The sequence below is a fragment of the Typopeltis vanoorti genome, chromosome 6 (assembly GCF_054136105.1).
Source record: "Typopeltis vanoorti isolate ZY-2024b chromosome 6, IOZ_Tvanoo_1.0, whole genome shotgun sequence".
NCBI lineage: Eukaryota > Metazoa > Arthropoda > Arachnida > Uropygi > Thelyphonidae > Typopeltis > Typopeltis vanoorti.
The window spans coordinates 152,034,677-152,061,417 of record NC_143554.1 but is presented as its reverse complement, the minus strand read 5'-3'; positions in this window follow the sequence as shown (position 1 = coordinate 152,061,417).

Here is a 26,741-nt window from a genome sequence, read left to right as displayed (position 1 = left end):
ATATATATATATATATATATATCATAAGCTGATTTAATGAGAGTCTCTTTTATATAAAAAAACTGTTTATACCAGGAAATAAAGAAAAACAGCATGCCTATAGTTACTTACAGAATCATTACATCATGACGTAATTCCTATGACTCCCCTCACAAAGAAAATTTAAAACTTTCCAACCTCGGAACACGCACAAACAAAAAGATTTTAGTAATGAATTTGACTTTAGGTTCAAAACAATGTTATCTCCATACAAGATAATTCATTCAGTGTAGATATCTTACCCTAAAAGCTTTCAAAAGAACTAAGACGTTAATAACGGTATATGGTTTAGGTAGAACATTATTCACTACAGAGATGTGTACGAAAATTACCTAGTTTACGGCAAAAAAGAAAATCAAACAGGGATGGATATATACCAGCATTAAATTTATTAAAATTGCTAGTCATGTTATTCTTTTCAGCAGTCTACTGTTTCGTCTTCCCCGATTTCTAAAGCAGAGAAAAAAATTATCTCAGTTTTCAAAAGATCGTAAACTCTCTGATTTGGGATATCAAAGCAAACATGTGTACAAAAATTATCTAGTGATCGATTTTAAAAAAAAAATTCATTTTTTATATTCTGACTTTCTCTAATACAGCTTTCTAAATAGTAAAGGTGTTTTTCTTGAAGAGTTTCATGTTCACACCTCCAACTGGCTTTAATTTGCCAACTGCGTAGAACAAACAGTTAGAAAACGATGAGATATTAACAATTCGTTTTCTACAAAAAATGTTACTGTTGCGATGTAACGTATTGATTCTCCGAGAAGTGTAGAAGATGCTGTACAAGAAAAGCACCACATATTACAATAGGCTTTACCATGAAAAAAGGAGAAAAAATATCATAAGTCACTAAACGCTTTCAAGAGAACTGGGGAAACTGAATACAAGACATGACCCCTACCCAGGACGAAAACAAAATTTAGTCAGTGTCCCAGAAACTATTGGAAATGAAGACATCATAACGTAAAGTCCGTGGATCTCTCCCCATTGTTGAGGTACAAACGGTAGTCAGTTACATAGGATCTCGAAACAAAGTTCGAGTGGGGATGAATTTAATTACTTTTGATAAGGGGAGGAATTAACCCCCTGATTAAAAAACTACGCTAGAAACGATACTGTCACTTGTACATAACGCCATACTTTGACCTCAAAACTAAACCATTCGGACTGGTTACAAAGCAGTTCAAGGGGGATGAAATTAATTACTTTTTATAAGGAGGGAATTAACCCCCCCCATTAAAAGTACCTTACAGCACTACCTAACTACTATTATCGTATTATTATTATTATGGTATAATTTCGTTCAAGTCATTCCTCGATAAAATTCCCAAATTGCATCGTAAACAATATCTTAAGTTTTGTATGCTTTAGCGCAACCAACCTGAACTTAGGAAAATGATTAGTTTTTGAATTAATTGATATTTGATAGGAACTCTTTCCTATCCAACAGTCATTCATCTGACATGGAAGTCTATGAGTGACAGCAGCGGACGGACCGATGCGTGAACAGGCGCCTCATCTCGCTTCGCAACAGGAAGTGACGTCACCGGAAGGGGGATGAAACGGAATGATAATAGACGCCATTGTGACGCACGATCTTTAGAGGAGGAGGAAAGCGTCTAGCTGGTCGAATAATGGCGCGAATTCTGAAAGATATCCCATTACCGGAGGAACTGTACATACGTAGGTATGTGAAGTAAACCACGCAAAAATAAGCTGACTGTCGCACAAATAAAAAGCATTTTTGCTTGCTATCACCACACATAAACTCTGCACATTATGCCTCGATAACTTTCCTACTGTTACGATACAGTCGCTGGCAGGAAAATGCAGCCGAATACTGTATCCGCCATACGCAGACAACGTCGGTTTCCATACAATGGACGATTCAAACAGAACACACACATGCAAACAGAACGAACATATGCGACACACAGTATCTAAGAGAGAAAAAGTTTTATTTATTGCAAAATGAATGCGCACACATCATGATCAGCAACTAACTCCTTGCGGCTGGCCAACCACAAGGACGAAGATGGCTAGTAAGTACGACAACTGTGGTAAGATGGAGCTTTTAGTCAACGTTGTGATTAGCTGGTTATTACATGCGGGCAATTTGAAGGGCAGCATTTACAAAGCGATGAACATTAGGAAGTGCTAACATAACATTTTAGTTAGAAGTGATTAAAAGTTGCATTTGAAAATGTGTATTCGTGCATTAAGACATGTCTGCTGTGATCGTTTTTTTCATACATAATTTTCCAATTAAAATTATAAATTTGTGCAGGAATGTTCTAAGTGAGAGATAGTTATCGAATATGAGTTACAGAATTTTTTTGGCTCTATGGAGGGGAGAGATTTGGACAAGGGACCTCCGTGGATGTTAAGTTAAGTTTTGATGAATGGAGTAAGATAAGAGCTATATTTTCCTCTAATCTTAGAACACTTAGCGATTGTAATATTTACACGTCGTATCCGAGTGCGTGTAGGCGTAGTTTGTCGTGGGCAGATTAATAGAGAAAAAAGATAAACGTCATAGTGGGCAGATAAACGGGGATTTCAGGGGAATGGCGCTGATATCCCCATTCATCTGCTTAAAGAGATGTTAGTTCTGAATAACTACAGTTCTTAATGACATGCCAAATGTTAGTTCTAAAGAAAATGTTAATTCCTTTTTCTTAACGTCAGCGCCGTTGGTGATGTGGTCAGATGAATGGGGATGTTAGTGCCATTGGTGGTGTGGGTAGATGAATAAGTATTTCAGTGTCATCTCACTGACATCCTCATTCATCTGTCTATAACGACGTTTATCAATGACCCCCCATTAATCTGCCCACAATCATTGAGCTCGTCTCCACAACAACCTTTATATTTCTCCCCATTAATCTACCCACGACAAACTACGACTACACACACTCCGATCCGACTTGCAACTGTCCATTCGCTAAATAGGTTGTGAGAGGAGAGGAAAATGTAGCTCTTATCTTACTCCATTCATCACAACAACGAACACGAACTTAACCTCCGCGTATGCTCCTTATCCAAACATCCCCACTCCATAGAGCGAAAAAAAGCAGAAACTCATATCCGATAACTATCTCTCACTTAGAACATTCCTGCACAAATGTCTTATTGCACGAATACACATTTTCAAATGCAACTGTTAATCACTTCTAACTAAAATGTGATGTTAGCACTTCCTAATATTCATCGCTTTGTAAATGCTGCCCTTCAAATTGCCCGCATGTAATAGCCAGCTAATCACAACGTTGACTAAAAGCGCCATCTTACCACAGTTGTCGTACTTACTGGCCATCTTCGTCCACGTAGTTGGCCAGCAGCAGGGAGTTAGCTGCTGTTCGTGATGTGTGCGCGTTCATTTTGCAATAAAAAGTTTTTCTCTCTTAGAAACTGTGTGTCGCATATGTTCGTTATGTTTGAACATTACATAATAATGATAAAACAGATCAAGTGCTAGGAACTATGTGAGACATATAAACGAAACTAATGAGAGTGACAGAAGAGCAAGAAGGGTTGAAGGCGAAAACGAAGAAACACCAAAAGAGCTAAATTGAGGATATACTATAAAAAGCACGAAAAAAAAAGTGCTTCAAATAGGGGAGTCCAAAAGAAAAGACAGAAGATTTACGATTCATATTGCATTTGATTGCACACCAATATCGGGATTCAAGACACAAACACCGACATCATCCTCTGTCATTCGAGGACCACAACAAACAAAGAGTGATCGCCACCAATCATCGCTTGATTTACAAGCAACAGTCTGAGAGACTGCATTCTAGCAGCAAACAAGAAAACAAGGCCGAAATCAACGATCCTAACCGACGAGCAATTTTAATCTCTAATCTATATAACTGAACACTGGATCCCATACTTGAAAGATCTTCTATACCAGAGAAGGAAAAAAAAGACAACAGAAAAACTACTACAAATTTCTTTGACTTAAGGATTCATAGATATTTATGAGACAGAATGAAAACACTTCATTTTATATAATTGCAAGAGAATCCACCCTAAGCAGTCTACCATCCTTAAGAGTAAGATTTCAAATTATCTTTAAAAACAATAACTGTTCATTCCCAAATCCGGGCGAATATATCCCGCTAGAAAATATAAATTCCAAAATCTTTAACTCTTTGAAGAAATGGATGGACAGCATATCCTCAAATACCAACTTTACCATCATACACACAAATATAATCAGTGTCAAGAAACAATAGTATACAATGAGGACACTATTCAACTACACCTTGACAAACATAGAAGTACTAAGTCCTGACGAAAGTTGAAATAAATGACACAGAAGCTTACACATGCAACCTGTCCTAAACCTTATGTAGAACAAACAAAAGAGGAGGCGACATCTTAGCATTTTTCAAAGAAAAAATACTTAGTGATGGAAAAACAAACTCGTTTTGAACATGAGGAAACACTAATATTGGAAATCACGAATTGTGACAAACGTAGCATCAAATACACAATAAAAATATATACGGATCTTGAGATCATTGACTCAGAGTTCTGGAGGAATTGGAAGCATGGTAAAGCAGCATTGAATCCCTTACAACACATAGGTTCAGAATAGAAGACATTTAACATAAAATAGAAGACATTAACATAAATACTCTAGAGTCTAGACCATGCTTCTTCAATCACTATCACGTACCTTGATGTACTAAGACAGTACAACATAAACCCGGCTATAAACTTTGCAACAAGAGAAGAAATACTCGACAATTCTCTAACACCATCATGCATTGACCATATCAATATACGCACCCATCCATCCATACATTTTTCTCATCAATAATAAACGCCAAATGTGGCGATCACTACTTTGTCTCATCCTCGTTCATATTCATCGATCATATTAAAGAGGTTTGTCGACAACCTTATAAAATTAAATACTGTGGTTGCCTACTCAAAATAAATGGCGCTGTTGACCTTCTAACTTTATATGAGAACTGAGAAGTTCCAACTAATGTTCACAGAAATATACAAAAAAGCAACAAAGCATGCACGAACGAGGCGACACACTGACAATAATCAATGGATACATGGCGATCTTCTAATCAGTAATATAAAAGAAAATCTATGGAAAATAATTTTAAAAAATCATCCATAACACTCATTGACAAACATTATGCAAATAAGAAATCATCTAAAAATAAAAATTCGTAGGGAAAATATACTTTAAAAAATTTACGGAATATAATGACAGTATGATTACGTAATACAAACTCGAATAAAAGAAAATTTCAGTACAAGATTTTATCGAAAAAACCTCTGTTCGGGATAAGAACCAGAAGGAATTAGCAGAATTACTGTACTACTGTTTCACCAACAAAATCACACAACTCATGAAAAGAGAATCAACAAAAATTACCAACACAAAGTCAACGGCAAACTATGTATTTTGCACTTGTAACAAAACAGGAACTGAAAGAAGCACTCTTACAGCTGAAACCAAAGACTCCAGGAATAGGCAAAATAAGACTCACAGAACTTTTAACAAATTTGCAACAAACAATTCCTATATTCTGAGACTCGTGAACTTCATATTCGACACTGGCATTATTGCACAACAACGAAAAACTGCGATAATTACGCCAATTTGCAAATATGACAAACGAAAGATACACGGAACTACAGATCAATAGCTAACCGACCAGTCCTCTCCTGAATTCTAGAAAAAATAACACACACCAGACTACAGAGCTATTTAAAACATTATCTCACAAAACCAATTAGGCTTTAAAAAAACAAAAAGCACCGTCAGTGTATTAGAAGACTTCGGCGACGATTAACAAAGCCTTGGATAAAAACAAGTACGCTGTGCTTATACTTCTTAACTTATCCAAAGCTTTCGATATGAACATGACAAGTGCTGACCAAACTATACTCATCGGAATGAGGAACACTGCCTAAGTGGTTCAGGAATTATACACAAGTAACAGAAATAAACACGTTATAGCAAGAATATACAAATAAACACCACAAAGCGCCATTATCACCTATCGGTTCAACATATAGATTAACGACGTTCAGAACGCAGACAACAACACGCTACTAGCAGGCCAAACAGATATCTACACCGCTCTCTCGAATGCTCAACATGACCTAAACGAAATCACATCTTACTTTTGAAAAATTCAATTATAATGAAGGGTTCCAAAACGCAGATGTTAATTATAAATAATCCGACAATCATGCGCTCCGCACGACAATCTCTAGATGTCGCACATACCGTTGCACTAATAACACACAACGGCGTTTCGCGAAATCACGCCAGTATCACACGCGCATCTCATAACACCCTACCACAAAATTTGAAACATATAGAAAATTACATAACATTAAAGCACGAACTGTGGGAGACATACTAACACAGTTTAACACACACCTTTTTACACTCCACAAACCACTCTCGTTCAAAGCCTACTTTCCATCCATAAAAAATACGAACCATAAATAGTGAATGCTAATCACATTCACTTCGTAAAAGCTAACCCTAGTTTCGTAGTAATTGTGATAACCCAACCTCAATCAAATAAACTTGTGATCACAATTATCACAGTTGCTATTAATATTGCTATTATACACTTAGCAATGAACACTGAACTGTTCGAACAGAATGCAAATATATTAATCGTGTAACTGTAAATAGCCTGAATAATAATAACAATAATAATAATAATTATAATTTTTTAAACTGTAATAACATTTTATTTATCATCAGACAGAGCATTTACATATATACAATAAAGCAAGGATTCTCAACCTATGGTACGCGTACCACTGGTGGTACTTGAGCCACTACTTTACTGGTATATCTAATATCTTGAATTAAATATAGTGGTACGCCACTGGAAAAGGTTGAAAACCCCTGCAATAAAACATACTATTAAATTTTTTGTTCAGTACCAAATGTAGAGTACAGTGATTTTTTTTTTAAATGTACATATAATTTTTTTACAGTGAAATTCAAACAAATTTTCCATTTTTTGTATAATGTGTTAATAATAGTTACTATAGATAGTAACGTATAGTTTGCAATTGGATAAGATTAAATTTTTAACAACATTTTTAGTAACAGTAGGTTATATATATTTTACAATTTTTGCTTTTAATGTTTTTAAACCCTGTAACTACAGCACTTCAATGTAATAAATAATTCATTTTTTTTTGTTGTTTTTGTTGTTGATCTCGGTTGAGATGTAATGTCTCTCTGCATGCAACCTCGAAGCTTTTAATAAGCTTATCTGAGGATGACACCGGTTATATATATATATATATATATATATATATATATATATATATATATAGACAACATTAATTCAGGAAGACCGTTTATGTCAAGATCTTCTTTATGTTGTTGCTGATTTAAAAGTTGGTATTGTAGTTTTATAGAATAAAGTTCTTGACAGAGTTCGGATATCTCTTTCATAAAATTGTGTTGCCTGTCATTTAGTTCGTTAATGCTGATTTTAATGTCTTTCACTGTTTTGCAACACTTCTATCACTACTGAATTATGTTTGACCAAATCTTCATATTCGCTAGATTTTTTGTTATTTGTTCGTTCTGTTTGTCAAAGAGTTCTTGCACAATAACTATTAAGCTGGCTTTTATGGTCTCTAGACCGTTTTCTATTAGTATATTTAAAGAGCAGGAATTATAGGACTCATCTGCATTTTTTTGTCTGTTCGCTTCGTCGTCTGATTTTGCTTCCGATATAATCGGCTGCGTCGTTGGTGGCTGCCTTAGGTGAGTGTCTTTGTTCTTCCTGCAGAGTAGACACTTCCATTCCTCGCGTGTTGCATTGGTGTTACGTTGCCATGTTGTTTCTGAAAAGCCGGCACATTTTAAGTGTAGAATCCTACTGCATTTCTTACAGGTTATTCGATTTTCGGACGATAAATCCTCCAGGCATTTCATACCCTTCATGATTCACTTTTCTTCCCTTGAGCAATTGTGGCGTGATTATAAAGATGGCGACGTCAGTTGTTGACCGCGGTCCTCTCTGTTCACTTTTCAACACTTCAAAATTTGATTTTTTCTTAGTTGATTTCGGTGAATTTTATATCACTGTCTTCGGCGTGACAAGTAGAGTTACTTGTGCACACTTTCCAATTAAAAAGATCAGTTGGAACCAGTTTAAAACTATAAAAAACGGGAGCAGCGATATCATCTTTTTCCCGTTCGTATGCCCACACAGCGCCCTCTAATAATAACAATAAAAAAAAAAATAAAAAAAAAATAATAATAATAATCTCTCCCTCTGAAATTTACATTTTAAAAAATGAATACATTCAGAACTGCACACGTTATCCCTGTAGAGACAACAAAATACAACCTATCTATATATATTTCTAATAAACAGAAATGAGATGTGTTAATTGGACATACTGAACACACTCTGTGTGATCGTATTTAGTCAATCATTGTAAAAAAATGTGAAATATAGCATGCACTCATATTTCCTTGTGTAAATGATAAACAAAATAGTAAATGTAATAACAGTATATTATTAATATAACTAATAGTACATGAATTATGGTATTATATCAATTGTGCACGTTTAAATGTTAATAATTAGAATCTCTCAGTTGAAAGAATATGTAGTATTACTGCGTTTAAATTTTATTATTATATAGTGAAAATTATATTATTATAATTCGTGCCAATCCATATGGGAATACGATAAAGATTTACCTAATTTAAAAATATATATATTTAAAAAAAATTAAATACGCTGCATTTTGTACTGAATTTTGTTCTGAACAAAAGTATAATAATATGTCTAATTTATGTACATATACTCTGTAACCTTGTCATTCTAAAAACTTGTTATCATTATTACTATAAACATAACTGAAAAGCAGTCCAAATAAGACATTTTTCAAAAAATAATTTGACTGGTGATACAGAACAACTCATTTTCTACTCAAGATTCTAAGAATATTGTTTCAGGTAGCGGCTTAAATATGAACAGATCCATGTAGTGCTGTTTTTCATAAATCGTGTGAGGTTAATTTCATGATGTTTTATTCTTGTAAATAGTTGAACATCTCCTAGTGCAGAGTTTCCCAAACTATGTTCCGTGGAAGATGAATAAGTGTTCCGCGAGAAGTTCTACTGGAATTTGTCATTTTAGTTTTCAAGGGATTTTTCATGAATAAATATTTTATAGTGGAAATATTCTGAGGAGACTAATATTCCTGAATATGTCGAAAAGCTCAGATCCAGAACGCCTAATAACATCTGTGTAGCAAATGTTAGTGACCAAGCCGTGTATTTTTAAACGTGGAAGTATTCATGAATTATCGTTAATTTTCGCACATCGAAACCTTTCAACATTCGGCAAAGGGAATACTGCTGTTTATGACCGGTCATAAAAATTGCCTGCAAGCCGATTAGAACAATGGGAAATTGCTGATATCATTTCGAAATTTTTTTCGAAAATTTTCTGATAAAAGTGATCTATTTAGAACAAAAACAGAACCGTGCAGACAGCTTCTTGTACCGGCAACTTCTGCTAATTCCGCTAAATCAGAGAGTTAATGTAATACATATTTGGACATGTTATTTCTTTGTTGCCTCGAATGTAGCTGAACTGAAAACTGGAACGGTTCGACATTTTCTTGTAAAAGTTTCAAACAGCAAATCTGAATCAGATTCGCTATTTGAAACTTTTATTCATCCCATAATAATTAAAATAGAATTACTATGGGATGAAGAAACTTCAACCCAAAATAATTGCTGTACTGTAGACTCATATTACTACTTTTCGTCTTCTTTGGTGCATCAATCCGAAAATTGGTAAATATAGCAGCACATCACAACATCCTGTCTTGTAACAATAATAATAATAATAATAATAATAATAATAATAATAATAGAGCCTGCGTAGGCTGAGCTTTTCCTCCCGAAAACAGACAAATCAGTCCCATGGACAGACATGAAACAGTTATCGGACAGAAAGACAATAACAAAACATAGTGTTCTGTAATTATTCCCTATTAATTTAGCATTGCTTTCTCACTCGTCACGGTTCAGTATTTGTTCTAAATGGATCACTTTTATCATAACATTTTCAAAAGTTTGACTTTTCGGTGAATTGTTTCTATGAGTTGCATTTTCGACGAATTGTCTTTCGATGAATTCTTCATTCGATTAATTGCCTTTTCGATGAACTCTCCGGATACCGGTTCGAACGTCACAGTTCAAACAAGGTCCGCTTCCCCAATCCAGCAATCAGGGTTGGATCGAAAAATTAGTTACTTAAAACAAATTCAAAGAAATCAAACCAAGTCCGTAAGGGATGGAATATCAATAGGTACATGAAATGTCTGCACATTATGGACAACTGGAAAATTTTAATTGCTTCAAGAAGAAATGAAGAAATACTGATGCAGCATCTATGGGCTATTTCAGAAATGAGATGGACACGGTCAGGAGAAACAAATGGTGGTAGATTTCTCTGGTCAGGAAACGAAAGTAAGCATGAAGCAGGAGACCTGCTTGTTATTTAGAAGGAATACTACTAAATAACAAGGTCTGTCAGGCAATGATAGGATACAAACCAGTCAGTGAAAGGCTAATGTTTGCAAGATTCAGTGCCTCAAGACTAAATGAAGACAAGTTAAGAAGAGCATATCAGAACACACTGGAAACTAAGCGTAAGACCACAACCGAAAAACAAAATATAAATAAATGAGACGAGTAACTGACTGCAGTAATAAAAAGCGGTATAGTAAGTAATTCCTGAAAGAGACGGAGAGAAGATCAACGAGAAATGAATAAGGAAACCTTGAAATAGGTACAAGAAAAAAGAGAACTGAAACTTATAAGTGATTTTGCAGAGCAGCAGATGAGAAATACCGTTCAAAAATGCAAAAGTACGGAAAGAAGCAAGACCTGATAAAACCAAAATGGCTGGAGGACCAATGCAGAGAGAATGAAGAGTACTATGGAGAACACCAAACTAGACAGGTGGTCCATAATCTTATAAGAAATGTCAATAGGAAGTGGCAAACAAGATCAGTAGCAGTCAAAGGTGAAGACGATAAAGAACTGAGGGACATGACCGAAATCATACACAAATGGACAAGATATTGCAGCGAACTACATAAAAATCAATTAAATAATACTGCAGCAGAAGTAATCAAAGAACTGAAAGCAAACTCTGCAGCAGCAGAGACCTTTTATAATGACATCTTGGAAGAGGAGGTGAGCAAGACTGTTTTACTGAAAGATAGTTGTCATTTGACTGAAACACTATGCAGGTATTTCTATCGAATATCTACTTGTGCAATATTTCTTGATATTGTGCTAAAGATTTGAAAGTACTAAGAAATCATTTTCCCGCTCTGTAGCTCAGACAGTATACACGAAGACCTTTGTTTGGAAAGGCCCGAGTTCGAATATGTCTAGGATGCGAAGAGCCTTTATCAGGGCTCTTCAGCTGGACGTGAATTATCCAGTCTCATACGGAGAAGGAAGGGTTTTCCCTCCCAAGAACTGGCACTTTTCGTCTCGCAACAAGGCAAAACCGTCAGTAGAACTCTCCAATTTATAGACAAAAAGAATACTTGTAGAAGCACAGAACTAACCAACTAATCATCGAAATCCGGTTACGAAAGCCAAAGAGTGGTGGCGCTTAAGTGCTTGCTAGAACCACTGATGAAGAAATTATTCTTGCCATAGGCAAGAAATATATATAGCGCATCCTTATTCTTCTTGTCAGCCCTTCTTCCGCGTGTTATTTCAGTTCTCAATAAAAAGAATCTTTCTCAAGTTTCATACCTGTTGTCCCAGAGTACGACACAATATATTTACGCAGTCTTTGTTAAAATGTACCATATGTGTTTTTACTTCACTAAATCAATAATTCTTCAACATACACACGGTATAAGCTATATTTACAGAAGATCAAGTTAATACTTTGTATACTTACTGTAACTAAGAGAGTCTCCTTTTCGAGAATATTTACTCGATACGTCCACTTCCTATAAAATGAAAAATATACACAATAGAGATTTTTAAATCTCATAAAATAATTTGTCTGAGATAATTATAATCATAAGATATAAAAGAATAAATCGTTGACGTATATAATCAAACTTCGTCTACCATTCCTGCAATGAATGTCGGATGCATTATTAGCGTGAAATTAGCGAAAAGCTAGGTGATTTCCGTAAATTAGTGCAATCACATTATGCTTATCTTAATCTTGATTAGTATTATTGGTGTTTAATATCCATCACCATTACTTCCAATTTGCTACCAGTATTCCATGGGACCCTGTCAATGGCTTTCGAAAAATCCCGCAGTATAACTGTGTAGCTGTTTCTCCTCGTCTGAGTCAGCTGTCACTTTATTATGGAATGTTAAGAAATTTATTAAGGCAAGCTCGACCTGTAACAAAACCATGTTGCCTTCCCCATAGAGTATGTTATTCTTATCCTCCCGTTCGTGAATTCTGTCTTTAACCAACTTTTCCAATATACGTTTACCACAACTCCGCAGATGGTGATTCACGTTTAATATTCTACTGTAGCCTTAGATCCTCCTTTATGTAAAAGAACTATTTTACTCACCTTCCACTCCCTAGAGACCTTTCCAGAGTTTAAAAAGTTAAATAGCAAAGTAAGAGGGATTCACAATTCCCTTGCACATTCGCGCAGTACCGGAGCTTTTATTCCACCAAAACTTATAGCAGTATTTGCATTTAAATTCTGCAATGTCCTAAGTACCTCTGATTCCTTAACTTCAATTCTCATATCAGCTACTGCTACATAAGATACCGAAATATCTTCCCACTAGGGTTTGTTTATTTATTTATTTATTCGTGTATGATTTTCCCACCCCCAAGTTCCTAGATCGTCCCTCAGTACTTGCTTGAGCCCTCCTAATGAGGGATTAATATGTATTTTTGACTATAACCTGTGTGTGTGTGTATTCCCGGTTTGCCTGCTTGCGGGATGAAAAATCCCTGATAAACTTGAGGAAAAACCCCGCTGTTCTCTCCCAAAACCGGCTAACTTGGCTATGGCTGAGGAAGATCCTTGAGCTCCTCACGTTGTCGACGGGAATCGAACCTAGGTCACTTCTTCCCCAGTCATATGGTTGCGAAGCTCACAGCTAATAGGCTAACCTCGCGGACTGCACACTTGGGTGATAAGGTTTTGAAAAGTGGTCATTCAGTAACTTTACTATTACATCTTCCTCCCTCGCTACCGCCTGCGCCCACAGAAGTTTTGACGCTACTTAGCTTTAAATCGTCAGCAGACAACTGAATATCTCCCTTCAATTTCCTTTGACCTGCTAGGTCTTTTCGTAATCAGATTTAGCATAACTTACAATGGTGGTTACCTTTCTTGCTGAGTTCTGTACCGCTCGTGACTTAACCGATCACCTGTCTCCTTATAAATCCTCCATAATATTTTCTTTTTTTTTTTTTGATCATCACGCCTAACTCTACTGGCTATCCATCTAATGCCTACCTTAGGTATTTTCTTTCTAATCATGGGAATGAATACATTCTGATATTGCTTCCTTCAGATAACTGTAGACTATCTCGCACGAACTGCTAACATCCATTTCCTGCAAATTTTTATGCTATGGGACACTACAAGTTGCTTTCGAAGCTTGTTATAATCACCTGTCATGTAATTCCGCATATAGCACGTTCTTAAGAGAAAAGTATAAAAATTTTGTTAACTCCTAAGTAAATAAATACCACATGGATCATACTCCAATCGGAGGTAGCGTGGACATTTTACTTATGAAAGATCTTAGGAACCTGTGATCAGATCCAACATCCTCACATCATTGATCCGTTTAATCACGTGCGTTTCAAGTAATTATCTCTTAGAAAGTGTATACTTTCCATTTCTCTTTTACCACGTGATCTTTCGATTTTACAATCGATATCACCATAGTTAAAATTCCCAATACTAATTACTCGACCTGCACTGACTGCCCTAAGTTTCTGTTGCATGTCTTCCATATCGCTCCTTGTATCCCCAGTACAATAGCAGTAAAGAACTGTATATTATATTCCTTCAACCACTATTTCCCACCAGATTGCCTCAAATATACCATTGACACTCTTCTCTAATTGATATCTTACTCTTTTTTTTTTACTTCAATTCTTTAGCTAAAGTTAGCAAAATCCCCCCCCCCCCCCGGTCTGTTTTCTCTCCTCCCTGAAAATACTCTCTCCATCAAATTCAATACTGGTGACCATTTCTTCTGCTGTCAGCCAAGTTTCACTAATTCCTCTAACTTTTGGCGAGATTACACTGACTAATATCAAAAAACTCATCCATCGTTTCTTTTTGAATGCGTCTTGCATTAGTATACAAAAACTAGATTGCCTTTAGTTCTCACCACCTTTACATCTTATATACTTTTCAGCAGTCCGATTTTTATCCACTTATTATCCAAATAATTCCACAATACACGATCGCCTAAAACAAATTCCTTACATAATTCTCTCCCTACTATTTTCAACCTTATCTTTTCTACTGTAGATCCCCTGCATAAATACTTCGCTACCTCTTCAAACGCATATGCAAGTCATCTCTTGCATACAGTTCCCTTGTGCCATCAAACACATTCCAAACATCAAAATATTCAACACCTCTTTTATACAATTCTTATGTTATTTCTAAACTAATTTGATGTAATATATTCTGGAACAAAGAAATAGATTTTCAAGTAAGAAAAATTTGTAACGCAGATAAGTGATTTGAATAGTACATCAATTTACGTAACCGGGAGTATTTATAAAAACAATTTTAAAGTTGATCACACGGCACGTATAGCGCTTTGATCTTTTAGTATAAACACCACAGTATAACGTTACAGCTACAGACATGAGAATAAATATTTTATCCTCCGCTTGGCGGTCCATAAATGCGAAGGGCAGCGCTCGTTGTTTATTTCTTTCAAGGACAGTTGTAGTTGAAGAATGAATTACAAGTCCCGGTGTTTACAAAGATGTCAACGTTGTCTATAAGGAGAGAACCACGAGAGGTAGTAGTGGCAGAGTAAATCCAGTGCGCCAAACGAATGTCTTATATATTACATAATTACTTTCTTCACTGATTGTTAGAAACACACATTCCAATACATGCAACGATCAAATCAGTTCCAATATTCTTAAAACTTGATATCAGTGAACTTGAATTAATATAGGCAAGTAGTAGGGGTCCCACTAGTGATCAAATGCTTCCGGTGGGCGTGGCTTCCTGACGTCATTGTGAGTGACGTCATGAGTTTGGAATGTTAGGAATTTCCCTGTGGGCATATGTGTGAAGGGCTTCAGTTCTTGTGTTTTGGGTTCGCGAAGGAATTGTGGGGTATTTTTTTGTTCGCCTATGGAATTATGAGTGATGATAGAGATAAGGATTCGTGTTGTGATTGGTGCGACACTTTAAACCAAATGCTTCCGGTGTGCGTGGCTTCATGAGTGTGGAATGTTTGGAATTTCCCTGTGGGCATATGTGTCACTGGCTTCAGTTCTTGGGTTTTGGTTCGCGTATGGAATTATAGGTGATGGTAGAGATAAGGATTCGTGTTGTGGGTGTGTGTTGTTTTCAGATGTAGATAAATGATGTCATTTGTTATTTGTAAATAAATGTCGTCATTTGTTATTTGTAAATAAGTGACGTTGTTGTTTTGAATGGAAAGGATGATATTAGTTGATAAGAAATCGTGTCGTGATTAGTGGGCACTTCTGACCAGATCAAGATCAAGATAAGATAAGGAAACGTGACGCGAATGTTTGTTGTTATTGAATTTGGAATTTCGCTGGGCCCCCTTCTGTCAGAAATATCACGTGGTGTTTTGGTTTGGCTATGAAATTGTGGGCGATGTTTTTGAGATAAGATATCTTGGAATTTTCCCAGGGTGACACACATCCGACATTGTCGTCATGTTTTGTTTGGTGGTCTAATGATGGGTGTACTAATTTACCAATACATTTGGGATATTTCTTTCCTGTTAAAAGTGGGAATTCTACGAGTAAGTCGTAATGGCGGCAGTGTTTCGAGCCTTTCTAAATAACTTAATTCTATGCTATGTCACTCAAACATACATTTTTTTTTCTTCTATAGATGGGCGTACTAATTTCCAATACATTTTGGGGTATTTCTTTCCCGTTAAAGGGTAGGAATTCTTAGAGTAGAATCTAGTGGCGGTTGTGTTTCGAGCTTTTCTGAATAATTTATTATATGGTGGTGTCCTTCAAACATACACTTTTTTTTTTTTTTTGCTCCGAAGTTTTCATTATCAGTTGGAGGTGATATTACTAAAAGACTATTGGCAAATGACAACATTTTTTTCGAATTTACGTTATCTTGTTTACAAATGTTTGGGAAATGGTGTTTTTTTTTTAGTTTACATGAAGAGAAAAAAACAAACGGTATTTTTAAAATAAACGGAGATTTAAAAGGTTGCAATAACTTTTTTGTATGTAGTCTAGAAATTCTAATGATAATTTAAATTTACTTACAGTTTTCCAGAATGATTCTTCTTAATGCAGATAGATATTCCAAAATAGTTGAATTTTTATCCACACCACAACAAGCAAAAACTCAATCTTGAAAGAACGAAATTTCTGTAATAATCTGAAAAGCTATTTGACTTTCGTTCCTTAGATTTCTGGTTCCACTGTTAATTCCTTAGCATAGAGTAATACGATGTTTGTGATGTGACTATATGTTTTTAGTATTCACATGATTCGTTCCTTGTGACACACATATCCTAAGTCGTGTGTGTTTCCTGAGTAGTAATCCGGAACCGAGCGGTAACATCAAATCGCAGTTTTCACCTTTTAAATGACTCATATTCTTCCTTTGATGTTTTGCGCGGTATTATCAGTTCGGGGAAGTACGACTGTTTTTCTATAGTTGAATATTTAATTTAGATTACTATCCGATTGGTTCGTTCTCTGTTTAATTCCTTCCCACAGTTGCTCATGCTATGTTTTCCGAAGCTTGGTGGGAAAGTCTATGCGCCTTTTTGTTTAGGGTAAGTGTAATTTCTGTTTAGAATTCCGAATGTTGTTAAGGTATATAATTCTGACAAGTGAAATGATTTTTTTTCTTTTTCAAATTAAATGGCTATTTTCTGTATTTTACTTTTAAAATTCAGTTTAATTATATATTCTAACAGAATAACTGAGCAAAATTAACGAATAAATAAAATGTGAATTTATTTTCCAACACTGTAGATTTCTCACTAAGTCTTATCTTAAAGATCTCTCTCTTATCCGGTCGCCAATTTTTTGTACCTAGGTGAAAAATAGTGTGTGTGTAGTAACGTGTTGGTTTAAAATATCTAATGGCTCTGTAAAATAACCAAATTCTAGCAGTATTGTAATTTCAGTGAAATCATCTGCACTAAAATTCTAGTTATTAATTTAATACTAGACTTTTTTTTTTTTTTGCATCCAAGAGTTGACACAATTTCTTGAAATATTTGAGGGCTGGAATGAACAAATAAGACTTTTAATTCACTGAGTCAAAAAAATAAAATAAAATAAAATAAAATAACAAAAATCTGGTTAGTTTGTGACATTAAATTTTACAAGGAGAAAAAAAATGTTGTGGTCTTAATTAAATTTGTATTTTGACTGTTATCCTCTCAGCCCGACTCTTTTTTTTTTCACAGTAGGGATATTTATATATTTTAACACAATTATCATATTGGATATTTTTTCCAACACAAATAAATAATTATGTATTCTTATTTCAATTGAATATTAGCTCAGAAAGAAAGAAAGAAAATTGTAAAGAAAATAAAAATGATATCGTAGCATGCAGATAACAAATGAATGAACATGTATATATCAAATAATAATCGCCTTTGGAAGAAAAATCAAAATCATTAACAAACTTAATAGCCATACCCGTTCTTCATTTAAATGATACCAAATGATGAAAACAATATGGGTATGAATTTCCAAACTTTGAAAAGCTGATGAATTTCTTGCTTGCTGTGATCATAAATAGTTATTTGAATGTAAACATTTTATTTTTCTTGCGAGTCGAAACTTATTTCAAACTTTACCACCCGTACATTCTAGTAATGGGGGAATTAAAAACAGAGACCATACCAAATAACGGATAGTAGTTTTGTGAATAAAGTAAAAATGAACTGATAAGTGACAATTTGTTACTACATCTGAAGTAGATACCTTCACCAGACTAGAAAAAACAGTCGTACCAAATTCTAACAATACGACTGTTAGAATTTGATTATTTTACAGAGACAAACAGCTGATATTTTAGCCAATCACGTTACTTAAACTCAAAAACGTTTGTAGTAGACAATAAAAAGGTATCGTAGCGTGCAGATAACAAGGAATCAGCATGAATGTATCAAAAAAAAAAAATTACCGCCATTGGAAGAGAAAAATCAATAACATTAACAAAATTTATAGCCAAAACGTTCTTCAATTAAATGATACCAAATGATGAAAACAATATGGGTAGGAATTTCAAAACTTTGAAAAGGTGATGAATTTCTTGCTTGCTGTGATTCCAAAATAGTTATTTGAAGGTAAACATTTTTTTTTTCTTTACAATTTTCTTTCTTTCTTTCTGAGCTAATATTCATTTGAAATAAGAATACATAATTATTTATTTGTGTTGGAAAAAATATCTAATATAATAATTGTGTTAAAATATATAAATATCCCTACTGTGAAAAAAAAAAGAGTCGGGCTGAGAGGACAACAGTCAAAATACAAATTTAAGAAAGACCACAACATTTTTTTTCTCCTTGTAAAATTTAATGTCACAAACTAACCAGATTTTTGTTATTTTATTTTATTTTATTTTTTTGTTTGACTCAGTGAATTAAGTCTTATTTGTTCATGCAAGCCCTCAAATATTTCAAGTAATTTTGTCAACTCTTGGAAGCAAAAAAAAAAAAAATCGAGTATTAAATTAATAACTAGAATTTTAGTGCAGAAGATTTCACCTGAAATTACAATACTGCTAGAATTTGGTTATTTTACAGAGCCATTAGATATTTTAAACCAACACGTTACTACACACACACACTATTTTCACCTAGGTACAACAAATTGGCGACCAGATGAGAGAGAGATCTTTAAGATAAGACTTAGTGAGAAATCTACAGTGTTGGAAAATAAATTCACATTTTATTTATTCGTTAATTTTGCTCAGTTATTCTGTTAGAATATATAATTAAACTGAATTTTAAAAGTAAAATACAGAAAATAGCCATTCAATTTGAAAAAGAAAAAAAAATCATTTCACTTGTCAGAATTCCATACCTTAACAGCACTCGGAATTCGAAACAGGAAATTACACTTACCCTAAACAAAAAGGCACATAGACTTTCCCACCAAGCTTCGGAAAACATAGCATGAGCAACTGTGGGAAGGAATTAAACAGAGAACGAACCAATCGGATAGTAATCTAAATTAAATATTCAACTATAGAAAAACAGTCGTACTTCCCCGCACTGATAATACCGCGCAAAACATCAAAGGAAGAATATGAGTCATTTAAAAGGTGAAAACTGCGATTTGATGTTACTGCTCGGTTCCGGATTACTACTCAGGAAACACACAAGACTTAGGATATGTGTGTCACAAGGAACGAATCGTGTGAATACTAAAAACATATAGTCACATCACTAACATCGTATGACTCTATGCTAAGGAATTAACAGTGGATCCAGAAATCTAAGGAACGAAAGTCAAATAGCTTTTCAGATTATTACAGAAATTTCGTTCTTTCAAGATTGTGTTTTTGCTTGTTGTAGTGTGGATAAAAATTCAACTATTTTGGAATATCTATCTGCATTAAGAAGAATCATTCTGGAAAACTGTAAGTAAATTTAAATTATCATTAGAATTTCTAGACTACATACAAAAAAGTTATTGCAACCTTTTAAATCTCCGTTTATTTTAAAAATACCGTTTGGTTTTTTCTCTTCATGTAAACTAAAAAAAAAACACCATTTCCCAAACATTTGTAAACAAGATAACGTAAATTCGAAAAAATTGTTGTCATTTGCCAATAATCTTTTAGTAATATCACCTCCAACTGATAATGAAAACTTCGGAGCAAAAAAAAAAAAAAATTGTATGTTTGAAGGACACCACCATATAATAAATTATTCAGAAAAGCTCGAAACACAATCGCCACTAGACTCTACTCTAAGAATTCCCACCCTTTAACGGGAAAGAAACACCTCAAAATGTATTGGAAATTAGTACGCCAATCTATAGAAGAAGAAAAAAATGTATGTTTGAGTGACATAGCATAGAATTAAGTTATTTAGCAAAGCTCGAAACACTGCCGCCATTACGACTTACTCGTAGAATTCCCACTTTTAACAGGAAAGAAATATCCCAAATGTATTGGAAAATTAGTACACCCATCATTAGACAACCAAACAAAACATGACGACAATGTCGGTTGTGTCACCCTGGGAAAATTCCAAGATATCTTATCTCAAAAACATCGCCCACAATTTCATAGCCAAACCAAAACACCACGTGATATTTCTGACAGAAGGGGGGCCCAGCGAAATTCCAAACTCGATAACAACAAACATTCGCGTCACGATTCCTTATCTTATCTTGATCTTGATCTGGTCAGAAGTGTCCCCCAATCACGACACGATTTCTTATCCACTAATATCATCCTTTCCATTCAAAACAACAACTTCACTTATTTACAAATAACAAATGACGACATTTATTTACAAATAACAAATGACGTCACTTATCTACATCTGAAAACAACACACACCCACAACACGAATCCTTATCTCTACCATCACCCATAATTCCATACGCGAACCAAAACACAAGAACTGAAGCCAGTGACACATATGCCCACAGGGAAATTCCAAACATTCCACACCCATGAAGCCACGCACACCGGAAGCATTTGGTTTAAAGTGTCCCACCAATCACAACAGGAATCCTTATCTCCATCATCACTCATAATTCCATAGGCGAACCAAAAAAATACCCCACAATTCCATACGCGAACCAAAACACAAGAACTGAAGCCATTCACACATATGCCCACAGGGAAATTCCTAACATTCCAAACTCATGACGTCACTCACAATGACGTCAGGAAGCCACGTCCACCGGAAGCATTTGGTCAGAACCGTCACCCCCACTAGGAGCTGAAGTCATTGACACATCTACCCTCAGGGAAAAGCCACGCCCACCAAGCATTTGGTCACTAGTGGGACCCCTACTACTTAGGCAAACTTCGCCATGGGATCTTTAGAAGTCTCATCCTAGTCCCAACCCTGGATAAAAGAAGAAAGTCAGTCAGATGAGTGTTGATGCTCTGACCCTAAAGGAAAAGTAAAAAAAAAACACGATTGTTATCTAATGCCACTCCTACACGATCAACAGGTAAAAAATACCGGCTCCGACGTCGCCTGGATGAACAAATCCGCGATACTAATCGAGTGAACTGCATTAGATCGAAAAGTGGGATACCGAAAGAAATGGAAACTGAAACTGACAGAACTATTATCATTAGGGATATACATTACGGACGTTTTGGATGTCAGAAAAACTAGAATTACTTTGCGACGAAATGAAGAGATATCGAGGTGATATACTAGGACTGGCGGAGATGCGATGGATATCGCGAGGAGAGTTAAATGGATGCGAACTCATATAGTCAGGATATGACACCAAGCACGAAGCAGGAGTTGGCTTCCTACTTAATAAAAATGCCAGAGAGGCACTATTAGGCCAATCATAGTAGCACGATTTCAAGCAAAACCATTTAATATATCAATAGTCCAGATACATGCACCCACATTTGACATCGCAGTTGAGGATATTGACTTATTTTACAAAGATCTGACAGAGACAATAGAAGCAATACCAAAGAAAGATGTGCTAATTATTGATTGAGTTTGGAATGCCAAAGTTGGAATAGAACATGATGGTTGGGAAAACGTCGTGGGAAAATATGGTTCTGAGAAAGAAACAAACAAGGTGAGATTATCGTTTGCTATGGACCACGAGATGATAGTCTGTAACATAAGATTCCAGCAAAAGGAGTGTAGAAAATGGACGTGGCGTTCACCTGAATGGAAAACCAAGAACATGGCTGATATGATTACGATTAAAAGACGATGGCTAACTTCAATAAAGCGAAGAGGTACAGGAAGAATGAGTGAAGCAAAGAGGAAGAAGGTCAGAACAGTGCTAGAAGATAAAGTAAAAAGTGTGGATAAAGAAAACAAAAATTCTAATCTAAGAGTGAAAGGAGCAATGAAGGTGATAGAAGAATGAGTTGAAGAAACAGTACAAGAGGAAGAGAAGATCAAGAAGAAGTGGGTTAGACAGAAACACTGAAGTTAATACAGGTGAATAGGATGCTGAAAATAAGAAGAGGTATGTCAGACCAAATAGAGGATCAATATAGAAGAAATTGGAAAGCAGAGCAAAAGGCAATCGGAATAGACAAAATGAAATGGTTAGAAGCTCAATGCAATAGTAAAGAACATCATCATGGAGAGAATAAACTAGGGAGCTGTACAAAATGATTAGATCTATTAATATAAGGTGGCAACCAAAACAGATTACAATTAAATAAGAAAAAGGCAAAGTATTGATGAATAAATATAAAATTGTACAGCGGTGGACAAGATACTGGAGTGAGTTATATGAAGAAAAACTAGATTTAGATGGAGTTAGAAAACTGATTGAAGAACTGAAGTAGATATCACCACCACGTAATAAGTATGACATGGACATTTTGAGAGGAGAGGAAAAAAGCAATAGGACGGCTAAAACACAAGATTCCTGATAATGATAACACCACTGGAGAAATGGTTTAAATATAGTGGCGAGAGTGTAGTTACAGAAATGTACCAATTATATAATATGGTATGGTAACAAGGTAAAATGCCAGAGAAGTGGGTGAAATTGATATTAGTGACATTACACAATGACAGAAATAAGGAAGTATGTAAAATTTATAGAGCAATTATTTTGACAAGTTACCTTGGTAAGATAGTGAAGATGATATTGACAGAAAGACTGAGAGCACAATTGGAAGCATATCTTGCAAACGAGCAAGAAGAATTTAGGAAAGATACTTCAACAGATTTTGACAATGCAGTTATTAGCAGAGAAAGTTAGGAGGAAAGAAAACAACATATACTTGCTTTGCTGATTTTCAAAAGGCATTTGACAGCATCGACCAGAAAGTGACATTAGCAATGCTAGAATCCTATGAAAGTGACAGAACACAAATAGCCATATTAAAAGTTGTTTATAAGAAGGCAATTGCAGCAGTTAGAATAGGTAACGATATGGAGAAATGGTTTTCAGAAAAAGCAGAAATACTAGATGGGTGGGACCCAATATCACCAAGTATTTTCATCGCACATTTAGAAAGAGCATTGAACAAAATGAAGCAAGATGCGAAAGGAATATCAGAACACGAGATGAGAATTAAACAATCTCAGATTTGCAGATTACATTGTTATTATTAAAAAATACGAAAGAGAACTACAAAGCACATTGAAAACGAGGAAGGGAAGAGATTTGGACTTGTTATGAACTTGGAAAAAACAAAGACTATGGTATTTGGTGAGAAGAACCTGAAACAAAAGATACAACAGGATGGAATTAATATAGAAAATATTGAACAATTCACGTATTTGGGAAGTAAAATGACATATGATTTGGATTGTAAAAAATAAATAAACATCAGATTGTATAGAGAAGAACAAATCTCACGGCCAAAAATATCATTTGGAAAGGTAAAGTGATCGGCCTGCACACGCGTAGACCCACAATTCACCCTGCAGGCATTCGAAACCGAAACTCCCACGGAAGAGGTCGGTCAAACCTTATTCCAGGAGTGACCTATGTCTATAGATGCATGTGTTCACGGGGCTGGTTTTCCTGTTCTTGGAGACGAAAACCCGCGTTTCCGAGTGAGCCCCTACTGCATACGAAACCGGATAACTTACCTTTAGTCGAAAGAATCACACATGGAAAAATCCTTAAATCCTGAAGAAATTACACTTCAATGCATCTGAACATCAATAAAATAAATAAAACTCATAATTCAATTACGGCTTTACCAGTATTCCATTCTACTCATAGAAAAATTCTTTTAATGCTCATGAAGTCAATGAGAATCTATAGTAAATAACCCACCTTCTCCAAGAAAACGGAAAGCCAACAATGATTTTGGTTTTTCCAAAACATCAATGTAATCTAACTGTGAGCAAAACTTTATGCACGAACAAATTTCACCTAACCCTCCCGTGCATAAAACATAAAGACAACATACCCACTCAAATTCGAAACCACAATATAAAGAAACAACACTAGGGAGACTAACAACCTACATTTTCTCCCCACTACACAAAGTAATTTTATACGTACAGAAATCTACATCATCATCCCACAATTCGGATGGTGGTGTAGAATTAGAATTGACTGGGGGTTCAATTAGAGATCCCATAAATTAAACTCATCAAAAAGAGGTACAAATCATCCAAATCACTGGTTTGAAAGGAAGAAGATACTTACTCACATTCAGGCTTGCACATATTCAGACAGGAATTCCAAATGTAGTCGTTATGATGACAATCCGTTCCTGCGCGTGTGGAAATCATTCAAATATTAATGACATATATATTTTGAATTCATATATGTATCATATCAATATCATTGCAGTTTAACAATTTAAGTCTAATTGAACATTGCTACTTGATTAATATCCTAAGCAACAAGTTTAGGATATATAAAACTCCACCTAAATATTTATATTTCATACAAATGCTACAAAACTAAATTCAATTATTTTAAATAAATAAAATAATAAATGTTATTTAAAATGATATACGTAATTGAAAATTTAAAGATATTTATTAATAATTATGATAAGAATATGTTGAAATATTTATCAATTAAAAGTTTTAGAATTATTTAATATTTATAATTTTTTAATTTTTATAAATTAAAGAGAATTAATGAAATCATTATTACAATTTGTAATTAGTTCATATAATACACACTTGAAATGAAGAACAATAATAATAATCTATGCTTATATACATATTGTAGTTCTGATACCCTTAACAACTGCTCTAATTATTCCAATGAAAAACATATTTATTATACTCTACCATTTGGAATGGTTGATGTACAATGCACCATCAACAAAAACTATTTCTTCGGCATAGCTTTACATGTTTTGTACAGATATTTTTATATCACACTAATTTTTATGATAGCTTTCTTATACCAAATTAAACTCACTCTGGAATTAAATATACCCTGCTTGGAAAGACGTCTACGGACATCATATTGTTCCTCACATTATGACGTCTACAGACATCATAATGTGAGGAACAATTAGCATTGGCGTCCACCTTATTAAGATGTAAGATTTCCTCTCGCTGCGATGACTACAGAAATCCTACAGGACAAACTCTCGACAAACGCATTTTAGCGATCAATGGGAATTTTGGAACATTCTTCCTGTAGGCATGAAAGGTCCTGGACTGTTATGAGGCAGACGTCCCTTCACCTCTCCCGACGCTCTAGTTCATCCCAGTGATGTTCGATCTGGTTGAGATCAGGACTCAATGCACGAATTTCAGACGTTAATATCCACAAACACGCAGTTACAGAAGGGTAACTGCGTGTTTGTTAACGTGTCACGGAGCATTGTCTTGCTAAAAATGTACAATGGTCAGTTCCGTAGAAAGCATTGCATTGTCGAGAGTTTTCGGATGCTTGTCGTAGTTCATCCACAAACAGAGGTCCCAGACCAAACCAGGGAACACGGGTCCATACTGTCAGACCTTCAACTCGGAATTTCATAGTTCGGATCAGCACTCTGGTAAAAGACTCTAAATGGACATCTGTCAAAACTACACACGTCTATCTCTACTCGCAGGCGGGTGTAGCGTGATTCTTCGCTCCATAATACAGCTTTCCAAGATTCCATGTCTCACTGCACATGCTATTGCACTATTGAAGACGACACTGCATGTTGATTCTGGTGATGTCGGACTTGCGTATTGTAGTTCTGCCATATATATCCATCTTGTTTGTCTCAATTTTGAATTTTTATGCAGATTCTTCATCCAGATGCTCTGAACTTGCATTCAAAGTGGACAGTCGAGGAAGGGCGGTTTTTGCGTGTGATATTTCATAGCACTGTACGATCCTTCAGTGAGCGTGGTGGGTTATCCACTGCGGGCAGTACTTGCAGTTTACTTCCTGCAGTTCCATCTCAGCATAATATTACTGACTGCTGACCTGGGATGGTCCAATTTTCCAAAACATACAGGCCTGCAAATGACATCCTATCACAATGCCTGTTTCTAACTCCATGAGTTCCATGAAAGACAAAGGAAACTCATCGTTTGGTTATTTAAATTAAAGCAAAAAGTCAAGATTGTTCCTAGAAAGTAGGTAGAGGGAAAAGGGTAAGAGAATGTCTGGGAAGAGGGATATGGGCAAGTGAGGGAAGCGATATATAGATGAGGAGAGAGAAAAGACCGCAGATAATTCTCCTCTTTTTTAGCTCAGATGTTTAACTCTTTCATGTTGAGTCATAGAGGTCTGCCGGATGAGCACGACAACGGAGGCAAACGGAGCCCAGCTAAT